The sequence below is a fragment of the Diceros bicornis genome, chromosome 13 (assembly GCF_020826845.1).
Source record: "Diceros bicornis minor isolate mBicDic1 chromosome 13, mDicBic1.mat.cur, whole genome shotgun sequence".
NCBI lineage: Eukaryota > Metazoa > Chordata > Mammalia > Perissodactyla > Rhinocerotidae > Diceros > Diceros bicornis.
In genome coordinates, this window is record NC_080752.1 from 43,348,042 (window position 1) to 43,365,118 (window position 17,077).

Here is a 17,077-nt window from a genome sequence, read left to right on the forward strand (position 1 = left end):
GACTGGGCTTTGGGGCACTTGTCCTGAGGTGGGAGTGGTTTAAACCTGGTCACTCGATTTCTAGTTACAGCTGCATGCATTTGAGCTATAGCTCAGGTGGCGCAGGAGCAAAGGAAGCTGTAGTTGAGTACCTCTGGAAGGGCTCTCAGCCAGAGTTGGGATTGTTTTGTGTGTGTGTGTGAGGAAGAACAGTCCTGAGCTAACATCCGTGCTAATCCTCTTTTTGCTGAGGAAGACTGGCTCTGAGCTAACATCTATTGCCAATCTTCCTCCTCGTTTTTCCCCCAAAGCCCCAGTAGAGAGTTGTATGTCATAGTTGCACATCCTTCTAGTTGCTGTATGTGGGACACGGCCCCAGCATGGCCAGAGAAGCGGTGTGTCGGTGTGCGCCCGGGATCTGAACCTGGGCCGCCAGTAGCGGAGCGTGTGCACTTAACCACTAAGCCACGGGGCCGGCCCCAGAGTTTAGATTGAATGGATGTGTCTTGCATACTAGAACCTTGTGTGCAGGAAGTGCACTTTGTGTGTGGTGAGACTTACACAGGTGGCTTTTTAATAAGATGCCAACTTGGTTCCACAGCCGTTGGGTCGAGAGTGTGGACTCGTGGCAGGAGCACCTGCTGAAGAACAGAGACCCATAAAACCCCAGCTATATGAGAAATGGACTTCACTGCCAGCTACTGTAAAAAAGAGCGTCCTCATCTGATGAGGGTACCTTCCTTGTGGTGAAGGTTACTGTTAGTGCTGGTTAACAGTCGCACTGAGCACCTACCTGCCCTGCCAACCATTTACAGCATGTCATGTGATTTACATAGCCCTAAGAGGAATACTGTTTTTATCCCCATTTTACAGATGAGAAAACAGGCTCAAAGACGAAATAAATTTCCCTATGATCCCACTGTAGTGAAGCCAGGATTGAAACTCCAATCCGAATCCAGAGCCTGAGCACAGGTTTACACAGCCTCCAGGATGAGTTAAGGTGGAGAACACGCTTGGCCCATGGGTGGCACGCCATTGTGCTGGGTAGGCTGTAGCTGTATTTGTTTGTACTAGGTGTTTGTGTTGGAGTTTAAAAAAATTTTTCTTTCCTAAATGGAAAACTTATTGGAAGATATATTAAAGGATTTAGATCTAGTTTAGATAATAAAATAAACCCTTCCTCTGAGAGAGATTATGTCATGCATTATTTGGTTTCAGAATTTGAGTTGCAGAGTGAAACTTGCATTGGTGTCTCAAAGAAAGCTCAATATCGGGGCCGGCAAAGCTGTATCTTTCCCTTCCAGGGCCCAGTTGACTGTAGTGGAAGAAGGACTGGCTGAATTTGGTAGTCACATGACATAAGGAGGCATGTATTTGTGGAATCCTGGCTTACCTGGCACCATATTTCTGCTTTATTCTGATCATGTTTTAGTGCCCTCACAGATGAGCACTGCCAAAGGGGCTCAGTTGCTGTTCGCCCTTATTTTATTTTTTTTTAAAGATTTTATTTATTAATTTTTCCCCCAAAGTCCCAGTAGATAGTTGTATGTCATAGCTGCACATCCTTCTAGTTGCTGTATGTGGGACGCGACCTCAGCATGGCCAGAGAAGCGGCGCGTCGGTGCCCGCCCGGGATCCGAACCCGGGCAGCCAGCAGCGGAGTGCGCGCACTTAACCGCTAAGCCACGGGGCCAGCCCTTGCTGCTCGCCCTTAATACAGCTCTAGACGATGACCACAGAGAGAGAAGCCCCTTCCCTTCACCACAAGGATTGGCAAGTGGTTATTGCCCAGGTGAGCATGATGCTGCTGAGGGACACAGCCTCTCCCTATCCTGGGACACAGGCCCACCCTGGATGAGAAGCAACTGTTGGTTTTCCCAGAGTCCTATGTCCCCTGATGGGCCATTTGCTAAGGAGGGAGCAGGGGACCCATGTTCCCCTCCCCAGAGCAGGAAAGGGTGATGCATTCTATGGAGAAGGACACTTATTGACAGGAACCAGCCCATTCCCCAGGTGATCCTGGCTGAGGATCAGCTGTTTGTGACAGCTTGCTTAAAATATGCTTACATTATCTGCAAATCATAGAATTTTAGAGTCAGAAGGATTTATGAGATCTTGTCTGGATCTTTCATTTTGCTTGTGAACAAACCATGGCAGTGGGGACTCACTTTCAACTAACATGGATTAAGCATGCATGAGTTGAGCATACGGGCGTGCGCTCCCCCTGCCTACAAGAGGCCTGCCTTCGAGAGGGAAATGCCCACACTTACGATGGCCTGGCTGAGAGCTTTAATCGGGGGATGGACAGGGTGAGTACAGCAGAGATGAGCAAGATCCTGGAGGTCAGGCAGTCTTTTAGGGAGATGATATTTGAGCTGAGCACTGAAGAACAAATAGGGATTTGCTGTGTGGAGGAATGTGGACCAAGGTTCTCCAGGCAGAGGAACCAGTGTGAGGGAGCTGTGGAAGGAGGCTGTGGGATGTCTGGTGGGTGGGAGGAGCAATGGGTCAGAAAGGCAGAGGCCAGATCCCACCCTGTAAGCTTTGCTGGGGAATTTGAAAGTACTAGGAAGCCACTGAAGGATTTTTTTCCTTCACTTAAAAAAAAAAAAATTAGTGGACATACTCATGTGGAAATATTGGAAAATTCAGAGACACATCTCACACACACCCTCACCCAGAATGGGGGAGACTTCTTTGGGGAGATTTCAGGCAGGGGCAGTGACTGGTCACATTCAGGTGTTAGAAAATCCCTCTGGCAGCAGACGAATAAGGCAGCCTCTGACCTCAAGTGAGTCTCCTCTAAGCAGGGGAGACAGGTGTTCTACTGCTCTCACACAGCCAATCTAGAGCTAAGTCCAAATGTTGCGAGAATACAGAAGAGAAAGTCCCCGAAGAGAAAGTTCCGCAGTAGTTCTGTCTACAGGAGGGTTGGGGGCGCTAAGGGGTGAGGGTCATGGACAGCTTCAGAGGGGTGACCTTTGATGTTTTCAAGTGGTGGAAGGGAGGGCACTCCAAGCAGGGGCAGCTGCAGGAGCAAAGGATGGGGATGGATTAAAGCCCCCAGCATATGGTGGGGGTGGTGGGAAGGCTCTGGAGTGCTCATCTACTGAGTTGGTATGGGATCTGTTGCCGTGAAATAAAATCACTGCCTGTCCGCAGCGGGAATTGGATTCCGAGGCTTCCACTTCTGAACAGGAGAGAGGTGCAGTTCCAGAGTCAGCCAGCAGGTGGGGCTCTGCACCCATCCTTAGAGCCACTGTGGTAGCCGGTGTGCACCCTCAGGGCTGTGGGGGTGGGAGGTGAGGAGAAGAGGAAGGAAAGAATCTGGCTCATTGTCTGGCACCCGCCGGCACTTTATGTGTGTTGTCTTCCTTAATTCTCCCAACACTCCTGAGAGGAGGTTAGTAGTGTCCCATTTTACAGCTGGGGAACTCGAGGCTCAGAGAGCACCCAGACCAAGGTCACACAGCTGACAAGTGGTAAAGCAGGGAATCAAACTTGGCCCTGAGGTTTCAGACTATGAACAGCACAGGAGCTGCTGCACTGCCTGTGTCCCAGGTCTGTAAGAGACTCTGGATTTTGGTCCCTTGCTGATTTTTCTCCCTCAGTTTCCTCCCCTTTCTGTCCCCATCTCTGGTCCCTTTTGGGGTCTGTGGAGCAGCAGGTGCTGTCTCCACACCAAGGCCAGGTTAGGTGCCAAGTGCTCTGCAGACACTATTGCTCTCATGGCCTGGGGGCAAGGTTACTAACAGGAGGTGCAGGGGAGGCGTGGAAGGAGGCTCTCAGAAGAGAACCTCTGATGACCGAGTCTCCCAGCCTGCCTGCCTCGGCCCCCCTCACCTCTCCCCATTACCATGGTCTTCCTCCACCCAGCCATGCGCCACCAGCACACTGGAGCCTGTCTCCCTTCGCCTGCAGTTATGGCCTCTCCTACTGACACCAGTCAAGACCACCCTCTCCTCTGGATCATTCCCAGTGGCATTCAAGCTCACTGTTATTGCTCTCATCTTAAAGGGAAACAAAGCAAAAATCTTCTCTTGATTCCATTTCCCCACCAGCTACCTCAGCTTCCTCCCATCTCTGCTCCACTTTGTAGTACAACTCCTGGAAAGAACTCTCATCTTGCTGTCTCCGTTCCCTCTCCTCCACTCGCTCTTGAATCCGCTCTAGTCAGGCTTTTGCCCCAAGACTCCATCAAAATCGTGCCTGCTAATGACGCCAGTCATATTCACCGCTCTGCTCAGAATACTCCAGAGGCCCCTCATTTCCTCCAGAGTAAGAACCAGTCTTTACTCTGCAAGTCTTGCCCTGCTCTGTACCACCTCCCATTATCTCCCTGTCCTCCTACCTCTCCCCCTTGCTCACTCTATCGCAGTCACCCTGGGGTCTGGCTGGTCCTTCAGCCCTCAAGGCTCACTGCCCCCTGCCCCTGTGGCTGGAACTCTTCCCCTAGATGTCAGCATGGCTCGTTCCCTCTTTGCCTTCAAGTTCAGAGACAGAAAAGCCTGGCCTCCAGGATCTGGCCTGACACTCACAGCTGGGCCTTGGTGTTCCTGGCTGAAGATAAACAATTCCACAGAACATCAATGTCAGACAAGGCCCCTCTGTGACTGTAATGGATCAAGACAAACAGGACCACTCTCTTATCATGTCTGAACACAGGCAAAACATGTACATTGTCCAAAGCACAAAAATGACCAACTATCCCTGTGGTGGGTTGACTTGTGGCCCCAAAAGATATGTCCACCCAGAACCTCAGAATGTGACCTTATTTGGAATGAGTCTTTGCAGATGTAATTATGATAAAGATCTTGAAGTGAGATCATCCTGGACTAGAGTGGGCCCTAAATCCAATGATGACTGTCCTTATAAAAGACAGAAAAGGAGAAGACACAGAGACACAGAGGGGAAGTCCTGTGACGATGGAGGCAGAGATTGGAGTGATGCATCTGCAAGACAAGGAATGCCAAGAATTGCCAGCAGCCACCAGAAGCTGGGAGAGAGGCATGGAACAGATTCCCCCTCAGAGCCTCCAGAAAGAACCAACCCTGCCAACACCTTGATATCAAACTTCCAGCCTCCAGAACTGTGCCAGAATAAATTTCTGTTGCTATAAGCCACCAAATTTGTGGTCATTTGTTATGGCAAACCTGGGAAACTAATACAATCCCCCTACGCTAGCTAATATGAGGGACTGTTGCTTCTTACTAATGACAGCTGTAGCCTTGGTCTGGTCTTCCCTCCTCCTAGATAAAGTTTATTAAGATCCCCTGTCATAGAATTGCTCCTGCTTCCTGACAGCGTCCAATCCAGAGCAAAGCCCTTCTTCCTTAAACCCTCTCAAACCGTCTAACCCAAGCCCAAATCCTATCATAAGTCCTTTCTAACATCCTCTTACTGAGTCACCTCGTGGTCCCCATGGAGCACACCATCCCTCACTATGAGTCAGAAACCCAAATGTTAACTGCCCTATGTTCCTGGCAGTCTTTGGCTGGAGGGTTTGACAAGGCCTTAGCCCAAGGCCACAATCTCCAGTGAAAATTGCAGCCTGCCCCACCATCCTTCCGCCTCATCCACTTCCCTCATTCTGTTTCCCCACAGCACTCATCGCCCTCTCCCACGCTAGATCATCCGCTCTCTATTGTTTATGGCCTGTCTCCACCCCCCTCCCCCCACATTTGAATGTGAGCTCCACTAGGGACAAGGATTCTGGTCTGTTTGGTTTTATGATGTATTCAAAATGGCTAGTGGGGGCCGGCCCCGTGGCTTAGCGGTTGGGTGCGCGCGCTCCGCTACTGGCGGCCCGGGGTTTGGATCCCGGGCGCGCACTGACGCACCATTTCTCCGGCCATGCTGAGGCGGCATCCCACGAACAGCAACTAGAAGGATGTGCAACTATGACATACAACTATCTACTGGGGCTTTGGGGAGAAAAAGGGAAAATAAAAAGGAGGAGGATTGGCAATAGATGTTAGCTCAGGGCCGGTCTTCCTCAGCAAAAAGAGGAGGATTGGCATGGATGTTAGTTCAGGGCTGATCTTCCTCACACACACACACACACACACACACACCAAAAAAAAAAAAACAAAAATGGCTAGAACGCGGCCCAGCACATCGTAGGCACTCAGTAAATATTTGTTGAATGAATGAATGGTGCTGGGACAGGAGCAAGCCAAGGGAGCTCCTAACCAGCTTGGCTATCAGGAAGGCTTCCCTGGAAAAGAGCTATCAGGACTGTGATCTGATGGGTAAATGAGGTGATCCAGGCACAAGAGTAGGGAGGAGTATTGCAAGCATGTGCAAAAGGCCTGGGGAAGCAGAGGGGATTTCAGGATTGGGAGAGTGTGAGTGCTTCGAGGTGGCTGAAGACGGTATTCTGGAAGCAGAAGGCAAGAGATGAGCTTGGGAGTTGTCAGGGGTCAAGACATGAGGGGCCAGGTCCTCGAGAGCTCAGACCAATGGGCCTGGGGGAGCCATGGAAGTGTTTAAGCAGGAGGGGGCATTTTAAGAGCAGACAGCAGGAGGGGGACAGTACTGCGGAAGAGGCGAGGCTGGAGGCGAGAAGACCAGCAGCAGCACGGCTGTCAGAGGGTGAGATGATGTGACCTGCGTCACAATGGCAGCTGGAGAGAAGGGGTGGAGTCCAGGGAGAAGGAAGATGACCCAGGGTGCCTCCTGGGTCTCTGGCCTGGGCATCTAGGGGTTCAGAGGTGCATTCACTGCAGACGGGTACACCGGAGGAGCAGGTTACGGGGAAGGTGCTGAGTTTGAGGCACTTCATGCCATAGAACATCAGGGGAGGTGTCAAGTGGGCAGTTGTATATACACCTGAAGCTCAAGGTCAGGCTGGACACACAGGCTTGGAAGATGGACATAGAGAGGTCCTGAAGGCTTGGCAGAGTGGAGGATTCCAAGGACTTCTACTTGAGGAGCTGGAAGACCAGAGGGCTCAGGGCGGGCAGGGCTTCAGGGCAGGGTGGAGGGAGGCCCGCTCCCCTCATCCCTCCTCCTCTGTCTCTGCAGTCTCTAGGTCTCACCTTGCTCCCTGGAGCCCCCAGCGGCTGGAATCACTTGCTGGGACAGAGGTCTTCTGTCTCTCTTATAATTCACTGCTCCAGGCTTCTTTAGAAAGCAGAGGGGGAGGCACTGCGCTGCACCCAGCACAGACAGCTGCAGCAGCAGCAACTCTGGAACCTGACGCTCACCTGGAGGTGGAGATGGCAGCCTGGCCCCAGGACTCAGGCCCCCGTTATTCTGGGAAAGCTCAAAACTGAGGGTGAAGTGGGCGCTCATCAGAGGAAGTCCAGGCACAAGGTTGCCATCAGCAGCTCACAGACAGCAGTGCTGGGGGGCAAGCCTGGGACGGGCTGGCACACTCCCTCCTTGTCCCAATGGCCCCAGCCACCTGGCCCCCCAGACTCTGCCCAGAGCTGGAGGCAGCCCTGCCCAGATGGGAGGGGTGAGTGGCTTAACCCAGAGCCCATGGGCTCCATTCCTCACTCTTCCTTCTGCCTCCTAAATGCCTCTCCCATCTGCCCACCACCCTAGGCGGGGCTTCCCTCCTCTCTCCTCTGAGCACTGCAACAGCCCCCTGTGTGCCGCTCCCCGCCGCCACGCCATCTTCCACACCTCCACTGGAGTCTTGCTAAAATGCTGTTCACATCACATCACTCCTCATTCTGATCAATCAGAAACTCATCCCCAAAACCTTTGGGTCAAAGGCCAAACTCCAGGGCCGTCCCGGTGGCGTAGTGGTTAAGTTCATGCCCTCCGCCTCAGTGACCCAGGGTTCGCGGGTTTGGTTCCCAGACGCAGACCTACACTACTCGTTGGCGGCCATGCTGTGGTGGCGTTCCACATACAAAATAGAAGATTGGCACAGGTGTTAGCTCAGGGCGAATCTTCCTCAAGCAAAAACAGGAGGATTGGCAACAACAGAGGCCACACTCCTTGCTGGGGCCGCTCAGGGCCTGCTCCTACTCCCTGCTGGGGCCTCCAAGGCCCACTCCCACTTGAAACATCTTTCAGTTCCTCAATGCGCATCCTCCCCGCTGCCCTCCCCCCTCAGCTCTCACTCATCCTCAGCTCGCCCATCACTTCCTCTGGGTGGCGTTCGCCTTCCCTGGTCCCCAGGCTACGGAAGGAAGGTCTGCTTGAGTAACCGTCACCCACTGGGTTTTCCCCGCCTGAGGCCAGGGAGGGAGAGAGCGTCTGTCATGTTTACCACAGATTCCCAGGACCCCACAGTGGGCCAGAAACGTGGACGGCACCGAGTTGAAACGCATTCCAAAGCTCTTTCACCCTCCTTCCCTCCCTGGATCCCTGGATGCCGCCCTGCTGAATAAGCAGGTGGTGTTAGCCTCCTGCTCAGCTAGAAGGAGCAGCCTGAGTCCAGGGGCTGTGTCCCTTCACCTGTGCCACCCAGAGGCTCTCCACCCTGAACCCAGTGATCTCCCAGTGGTGTTGGGAGGAAACGCCACTAAACCGAAGTCATGTTTCAACAAGAATCCCAAACCATTAGAGGAAGGAAGGGTAATGAGGAGATAGATGGGGAGTTCCTGCAGGGAGGGCTCGAGAGAGGCCCCTGAGAAAGGGAACTTGCCCTGGGGCTTCCTGCTCCCAGCAGCACAGCGGGCTGGTTCGAACCTGGGACCCTGGTTCAGTCTCTTCCTTGGCTGCAGGACTTTGGACCCACTGCTTCACCTTCCTAGGTGGCAGTTCTCCCATCTGTAAAATGGAAAGAACAAGAAAACCTACACCTCGGAGTATTGTGAGCCTGATGAAACAACGCACATACAGCACTTAGCACAGTGCCTGCACTTGGTGAGCCAAGTTCCCCTTCCCAGGCCCCCAGGCCCTCCCATTGCCTGCATGTGTATGAAGATTCAAGTTTGTGCAACGCCCAGGCCGGGGATGGACGGGACAGACCCAGCGGAGCGGACAGAGGACATCAGGCGGAAGTGTGCCTATGGGCTATGGGACAGGGCCCTGGAGCGGAGGAAGATGGAGAAATCCTAACAGGCAGAGTGGGGGGACCTTTGACCTTCTACTTCAATCTCTTTTCATTGCAGCTGGGGAAACTGAGGCTAAGAGGTGGCAGCAGCTGTTGCTGTGGCCTGAGTGTTACTCAGAGCCAGGTGTGGCATTGCAGCTCTCCTGAACTGATTGCATCGAATGCAAGTTTTGCAGCACCTCTGGAAGCCAGGCCAAGGGAAGCGTGGTGGTGAGGGCACATGCTTTAGACTCAGACAATTATTTGGCTCAAGATCACGAGGAAGAGGCTGTGACCCAGACAAGCAAGGAACCCAGGGCACCTGACTCCCAGGACCCATCTCCCTACCTCAGGGAGGGTCATTCTCACAGGATCTAGAGGAAGGTGTGGGGGATAGGGGAGCGAGGGCAGACCCCACATTCCAGAATCCTCCCATCATCTACTCAACAAACTCCAGGCTCTGCGGAAATAGCGACAAAAAGACACGCCCAGCCCTCATGGAGTGTATAGCCTACTGGGGAGGAGCTGTTAAGAAGAGAAACCACAAATGTAACATTATAGCTGTGAGGAGGGCTATGGAGAAGGGCCTCACGGTACCGTGCAAGGATGTAATAAGGGTCCAAACTCCGTGTGGGGGGGTCAGGGAAGTCTTCTTGAGGATGTATGTTTAAGTGGAGGATGAAAAAGGTTATGATGAGATAATAAAAAATATATATGTATTGGTCTTTGCCCCTTGTTCCTGGCACAGAGCTCCTAAAACCCATATAATTTCCTAAGTGTTAAGGGCACTAGGAGCATCTTTTGTTCTATTGAGGTGACTCTGAGTGGGCTCCTGGATGGGGGCTGGTCACCAGAAAGACCAAGCCATGATTAGAAGCTTGGAATTTTCAGCCCTGGCCCCCCCTCTTCTCCAGAGAGGGAAGAAGGGCTGGAAGTGGAGTTAATAATTGATCATGTCTACTTGAGGAAGCCTCCATAAAATCCCAATAGTATGGGGTTTGGAGAGCTTGCAAGTGGGTGAACACATCCATGTACCAGAAGGGTGACACACCTCAACTCTACAGGGACAGCAGCTCCTGGGCTCAGAACCCCCCAGACCTTGCCCTATGTGTCTCTTCATCTGGCTGTTCCTCTGTACTCTCTATCATCTCCTTTAACAAACTGGGAAACGTGTTTCCCTGAGTTCTGTGAGCTGCTCGAGCAAATTAATTGAACCTCTGATCTGTAGCCAGTTGGTGGGAAGTACAGATGATAACCGGGGCTTGCAACACATCTGAAGGGGGCAGGGGGTAGTCCTGTGGGAATCCTGTGGAATCTGATGCTAACTCCAGGTAGATAGTGTCAGAATTGAGTTGAATTGTAGGACACCCACCTGGTGTCACAGAGAATTACTCCATGTGGGGAAAATTTCTTGGGAGGATGGGGTTTTCTCTACACAGTTACCCAGGCAAGGGAGTGGTGTGCATTCCAGGCAGAGGGAATGGCATATGCAAAGGCCCTGTGGTGGGAATAAGTACAACACAATCTGTGTGCTCCAAGTTCGCCTTTTCAAGGTGGAGTAGAGGCATTGCATCCTCTTTCCCTCTTCTTTTCAAGAATCACCCTCCCACACAATGAGGAGAACAAGAACAGAAACTCCATCTTCTAAGAAGATATTTCTGACCTCAAACTATAATATTGTAAAAAAGGCATCAAATGTTCTGGGTTTCAGTATGGTTAAATAATGGAATTATTAAATAATTGTGTCTTTTCTCTAGTTCTAGAACTTGGCCTCCTCAGGCCTGCTCTTTCTTATCGTGTTAACTAATACAATTCCAGTGCCTAGCCCTAAGAATGAAAATCTTCCTAATTAACAACCACTGCAAAAACAAGCCTCAGAAAGATGAGAAGGAGCTGTCTTTCTTCCCTTGAAGCTATAGAAACAGAAATGCTTACCATGCTCCATCATAAAAATGAGTTTAAGAATCAGACATGATAGGGGTCGAAACGAGAACTTTAACAAGAGCATCTTTCTTGTTTTCCTGTCCACTCTGTGGATTTGTGGGACTATTCATTAAAAACATGCTAGCTGTGTTAATATAAATCTGTCCTGAGCAGGGTTGTTTGCACAAGTGGGTCATGAAAGACAACCAGACTTCAGATTGTACAACACTCTGTGGAAGTAATTTCCAAATTCCAAAAATAAGCCCATGATGGCAATTGGCTATTGTAATTGATAATTTGAGCTGTGATAATTATGTTACAATTGTCATATCTTTGTTACTTCTAAGCGTTATTTTTTGGAGCAGGGTTAAAGCAGAAGACAATCTTTGGCAACTCCCTCTCTCCCATGTGATATATAATATCCATGAAATATGAACAGGAGGAGTAAAAAGTAGAATTTTAAAGAAGTTCCTAAAAATTAAAAATACATAAGCAGAAATTATTAAAAGTGGTAGAATGGTTAGAAGATGACGTCTCTGAAATCTCCTAGAGAGTAGAACAGAAGGGCAGGGAGACGAAGAATTGGTCCAGAAGATACAACATACAACTCAAAGGATCTCCTGAAAGAGAGAAAAGCAAGGATGTTTCTAGAACTGAGGGGCTTAAAAAGACCCACAAGTGCCCAGAAGCAAGAATGAAAGATCTGCGGATGGCTGAGCATGTGAAATATCAGAGCACCAGGGACAGAGAAGAGGCTTCAACCTTCACACACGAGGGGTCTGGAGTAAGAATGACCTTGGACTCCCCAACAGCAGACATGTTACTACAAGAGCGTGGAGCCATGCTTCCAAGTCTGTGGGGAACACTGTTTACAACCTGGACCTCAACACCAGTCGGATCATTGCTGAAGAATAAACAAGGCTGTACCTTGGATTTAGGCTTAGAAACAGTCCAATATAACTTTTTTTTAAAAAGATTGTGATAAAATACACACATAACATAAAATTTACCATCCTAAACATTTTTAAGTGTGCAGTTCTGTAGTGTTAAGTACATTCACATTGTTGTCCAAACAATCTCCAGAACTTTTTCATCTTGCAAGACTGAAACTCGATACCTATTAAACAACAACTCCCCATTTTCCCTCTCCCCAGCTTCTGGCAACCATTCTATTTTCTGTCTCTATGACTGTGATGACTCTAGGCACCTCATATAAGTAGAATCATACAGTATTTGTCTTTTTGTGACTGGCTTATTTCACTGAGCATAATGTCCTCAAGGTTCATCCGGGTTTGTAGCATGTGCCAGGATTTCTTTCCTTTTTAAGGCTGAATGATATTCCATTTTATGTATATACCATATTTTGTTTATCTATTCATCTGTCAACGGACACTTGGTTTGCTTCCACCTCTTGTATATTGTGAATAATGCTGCTATTATGGGTGTACAAGTACCTGTTTGAGTCCATCTTTTCAATTCTTTTTTTTTTTTTTCCCCTTTTTCTCCCCAAAGCCCCAGTAGATAGTTGTATGTCATAGCTGCACATCCTTCTAGTTGCTGTATGTGGGACGCCGCCACAGCATGGCCGGACAAGTGGTGCGTCGGTGCGCGCCCGGGATCTGAACCCGGGCCGCCAGCAGCAGAGCGCACGCACTTAGCCACGGGGCCAGTCCCCCTGCTTTCAATTCTTTTGAGTATATAGCTAGAAGTGGGATTGCTGGATCATATGGTAACTCTTTTTTTAATATTTTGAAAAAGAGAGAACTTTTCACTTAACCTCTGCTGAAAAGAGGCAGCAGGCCCAGCTACTGCTCTTAAAACCCAGAAATTACACAGAGGTTTTCGTAGTGTCTGGAACTCAAAGCCTGACCCCTGCTCCCAGAAGTGGGTGCGTCTGCTTCCCTCTGTTCGCCAGCTGAGCAATTGCTGCAGAAGCCTCCGACCGCAGGAGCGAGAAGCCTCTGACGCAGACAGCAGAGGGTTTTGGCTTCCACCTGGTCCCAGTTAGGAAGTACATGGGCAAAACCTCTCTGGGCTCAAAACCACTTCCCCAGGCCCAAGGTTGATGGTTTCACTTTTTGTGTTCCAGCTCTGCTCCTCCCCCAGCTCCCCCCCCCACCCCCCGGGGGATCTGGCCTGTTCCCAGGCCCAAGCAGCTCCTGCCCAGCCCTCCTCAGCTGCCACCCCTATTGATCTTGGCCCCTGCAGGGTGTCTCGGGACCCCCACCCCTCGAGGGCCAGCATCCCCTGTGCCTTCCCTGAGGCCATGCGACTGGGCTGTGGAAATTTCTCGGGATGACCCTTCAGGCTCCCAAAACTCCTCATTTACCCCTCTCTGCCCTCCCCTCCTCTCTCTTTATTCTCTCCTTTCTCCTATCCTCTCTCGCCTCTTCTTTCCTCTCTGCCCCTCCTCCCCCCACCTCTCCTCACCCCTGCCCCTCCTTCTCATCTTCCTCCCCACAAATGAGGTTATAAAAGGTCCTTTGCCTGCCCCCTGCTTCACAAGGTCAAGAAAGCAAGAGGGCTTGAAGCTTACTTTCCCAGCACACCAGAGCACAAGTCAGTCAGCCCCTCAAAGCTTTACAACCAGACGTGCTCTCCTCCTTGAGGATATAAGGATATTGAATATCGTTTTCCAGAAGTGCCTTTTCCCCCCAGTGAAAGTCTGCGAGGGGAGGGGCATCCCTCCAGGAGGGTCTCCACAATGGCCTCAGGGAATCCTTGGCAGGGAGCTGTTCATATTGTCTTTACAGACGTTGCTATAGAAAATCTAAGAAACAGAGAAAAGACCACAGATCGCCCTTCAAGCCCCCGTGGGTCCCCGGACGGTGAGCGTTTGAGCATTTCTGGTCTCATCCCGTGAGTTTTAAGGCCCTTGTCTCTGCACGAGCCTCTGGCAAGATATGGGATCTGGCTCTCCCAGGGAGAGGACGCCCCATGTGTATCTGTTCTGGTGGGGCGCCTCCACACCCGGAGGATCATCATGTGACAGACTGCCAGGGGACTTGTGAAAGAGCGCATTTCTCAAGGCCACCTCAGAGCAGCCATCAGACTGGTGCAGAGAGGAAGAAGTCCACAGGAGCCTGGGGAAGCCCATGGAGGCAGAGGGCTTCGAGCCTGCGGCCATCTCGCTCACCCTCGGAGCCGAGGCGCCCTCCGCCTCTCTCCCACACCGGGTCTTGACCTTCCGGACTGCTAGTGTGTTTTCCACTGCCTTGGGCCAAAGTGCCGTGGGTGGACGTTCAAGTGAACAGCAGGATGCTGTAACAACCACCGTCCCGTGCTGCGCCAACTTGAGGCCCCTTCCCCTGCTCCCACCCCGCCCCCTTGTACGTTGCCTGAAAACACCAGGCGACGCGATGCCACGGGCAAGAGTGTCTGGCGCCAACGCGGCAGTCAGGGGCCCAGCCCCCGCCCCACCCCCGTCACCCTGAGAACCCTGCTACTCTGACGCGCGTCCGCCCCCCGGAGGCTCCGAGACCTTCACCTTCGGAGTCTGACGACTCTGCTGGAGTCCGGGGCGTGACGCGAGGAACTCCGGGTCTCCGTCGTCGTCACCATCCTCCTCGCGGCTCCTCTCCACCCTACCCCCCCACCTCTGTGTGAACTCGTGTCCTCTCCGCGGCCCGCTCAGCTCTTGAGGAGCCAGGGGAGACCCAGCGGGTGCCCCCAGCGTGGGGAAACGGAAAGGGCTTGAGTCATGGCGACCACAGGCCTGGCTTCGAATTCCAGTTCCTCCGTTTGCACGTTGTGTAATGAAAAGGAAGACACTTTCCCTCTCAGAATCTTATTTTCCTAAAGTAGAAAGCAGAGTGTTGAAAGAAGTAAATGAGATCTGAGATCTCTGAGAAATGTCAGAGGCACAAGAGGCCCTCAGGAAATAATAATGATAACAGACGGTGAGCACTTGTCATGTGCCATGTGCCTGTGTTACACTATTGTTTTCATCAACACCCCTGCTCCCACCAGTCCCGGTTGTATAGAGCAGACTGAGGCTCAGAGAGGTTAAGGAGCTTGTCACACAGCTCAGAAGTGGTGGAGCCTGGATTTGAGCGCTGCTCTATCGTCAAAGCCCATCTTTTTATTCTTCATCCTTTACTGCAATTCTAGGCAAAACTGGACTGAGCAGGAAATCTGTCAGACTTCCACGGCCTGCTGAAACATGTCGGGAAGAGATGAAGAATTGCCATTTTCTCCAGCCCACAGGAGGAGCCCAGCAGAGCTGGATTAAAATCCTAGCTTCTCCACTTTCTTGTTGCATGATCTTAGGCAAGTCCCTTCACTTTTCTGACCCTCAGTTTCCTCATCTGTAAAGTGGGAATGATAATGTTTGTCTTGTCTGCTTGTTGGGAGGATTAAATTAGTGAACGCTTGTACAGGGCCTGCTCAGAGTAGGTGCTCACAGAATCACACCTGCCGATGTTTCCGGAACCATGTAGAAATGCCCCCTCTGTCCCATCTCCTCTGCTTAGCAGACCCTCCTCCTGGGCCTGAGGCCCCTTGCATGCCTCTGTGTGCCGCTCCTCTCAGCTCTTGCAAAAGTCCTCCTTTCTTATCAGATCCACTGGAAGCCCAGCAGTCTCTCAACACGACTGAAATACTCCCTGAGAGGCTGTCAAAACAAGCACACCATTTGGCCCAGAAATTCTGCTTCAAGAATCTATCCCAAGGAAGCATTTCCCATCCATTCATTCAGTGAGTCATCAAGGATGCTGGTTTGTTGAGCACCTACTGTGTGCCAGGCCCTGTCTGACATGCTAGGGATACATTGGGGAGGAAAGCAGATTGGTACCCTGGTCTCTGCTCTCCAGAAGCCAACTGTCAATTGCTGAGGAGACATTAAGCAAATAATTACACAGATAAATAGTAACTGCAAATTGTAATGGCAGGGAACTGGTTTCCATATGTTGGTCGTAGCAGGCCTTTGTCTACTAACTTCAGTAATCCACTTCTGTGCCCAGGAGTCCGGGAAAATGCTCACAAGATAAAAGCAAAGTGAAACGAGAGGATTTGAAATTTTCTGTTGAGTGTTATCACCCAAGATCTCACCTTGAAGGTCAGGGCTGGGCCTGATTTTGGCTGGGTCCTGGGGCAGACAGCAGTGTCTGCAAATGTTTAGGCAAGGAAAGAAAAAAGACAAACAAGAACAGGCAACCCAGGGGCAAGGAGCCCTCTCAGCAACCAGGTCGTGGTTTGTAAACCTCATTCTCCAACAAAAGGAACCAGGGCTTCTGGAATAAATGGCTGATTGTAGGGTGGGGGCAGGGAAAAGACAAGATAAGCCTGGAGCAAGAAGGCCACACAGTAAGGAAGTGCTCAGAGAACAGAACCACAAGGCAAAGGGACCCAGCAGCTGACTGGAAGGAACTCCCAAAGCAGGAAGAATCTGAGCAACAAAATCAATAATATAGCATTAGATTATAAGTCAAAGTATAAAATAAATATACATGAGTCCATCCTGACATAAATAAATAATTGAATAAATAAATAAATGGGGGAGAAGAGACAAACCTTTCTTACGGAGGAATTCCAAGTAATTTTTGGGGTGCTCTCCCTCCCCCAGGAAGTGGGGCTTAGCTCCCCCCGAGAGCGGGCGGCACTGAGTGACTTATTTCCACACTCTCCAGAGTATGGAGGGGGGAAAATAGCAACTTTGTGGAGAAACCTGGAAGCACCCCCCCAACCAGGGGATCAAGGTTAACATCACAGTGAGAAGTCATGTGGGCGTGTCCTGTTCCCCCCGGAGAGGCTGTGATGAGAAGGGCGCCCCACCTTGGAAGTATCCTCCCCTGAAATCCATCACCCCGGTCTAGTCTGTCACTAGGAAAACATCAGAAAAAAAACTGAGGGATATTCTGCAAAATACATGACCAGTGCTTCTCAAGACCGCCAAGGTCATAAGAAGAACGAGGACAGGCAGAGACAGCGTCACAGACAGGGGACATGATGACTAAATGCAATATAGAATACTGGACAGGATTCTGGACATCAGTGGAAAAACAGATAAAATCCAAATAAATCCTCAGTCAACAGTAACGTAGCAATGTTGGTTGCACCATGGTAACCTGAGATGACAGCATTAGGGGATCTGAAACTAGCTGAGGGATGTCTGGGAAATCTGTACTATTTTTGCAACTTTACTGTAAGTCAACACACACATACGCGAGCGGGCATGCGCAC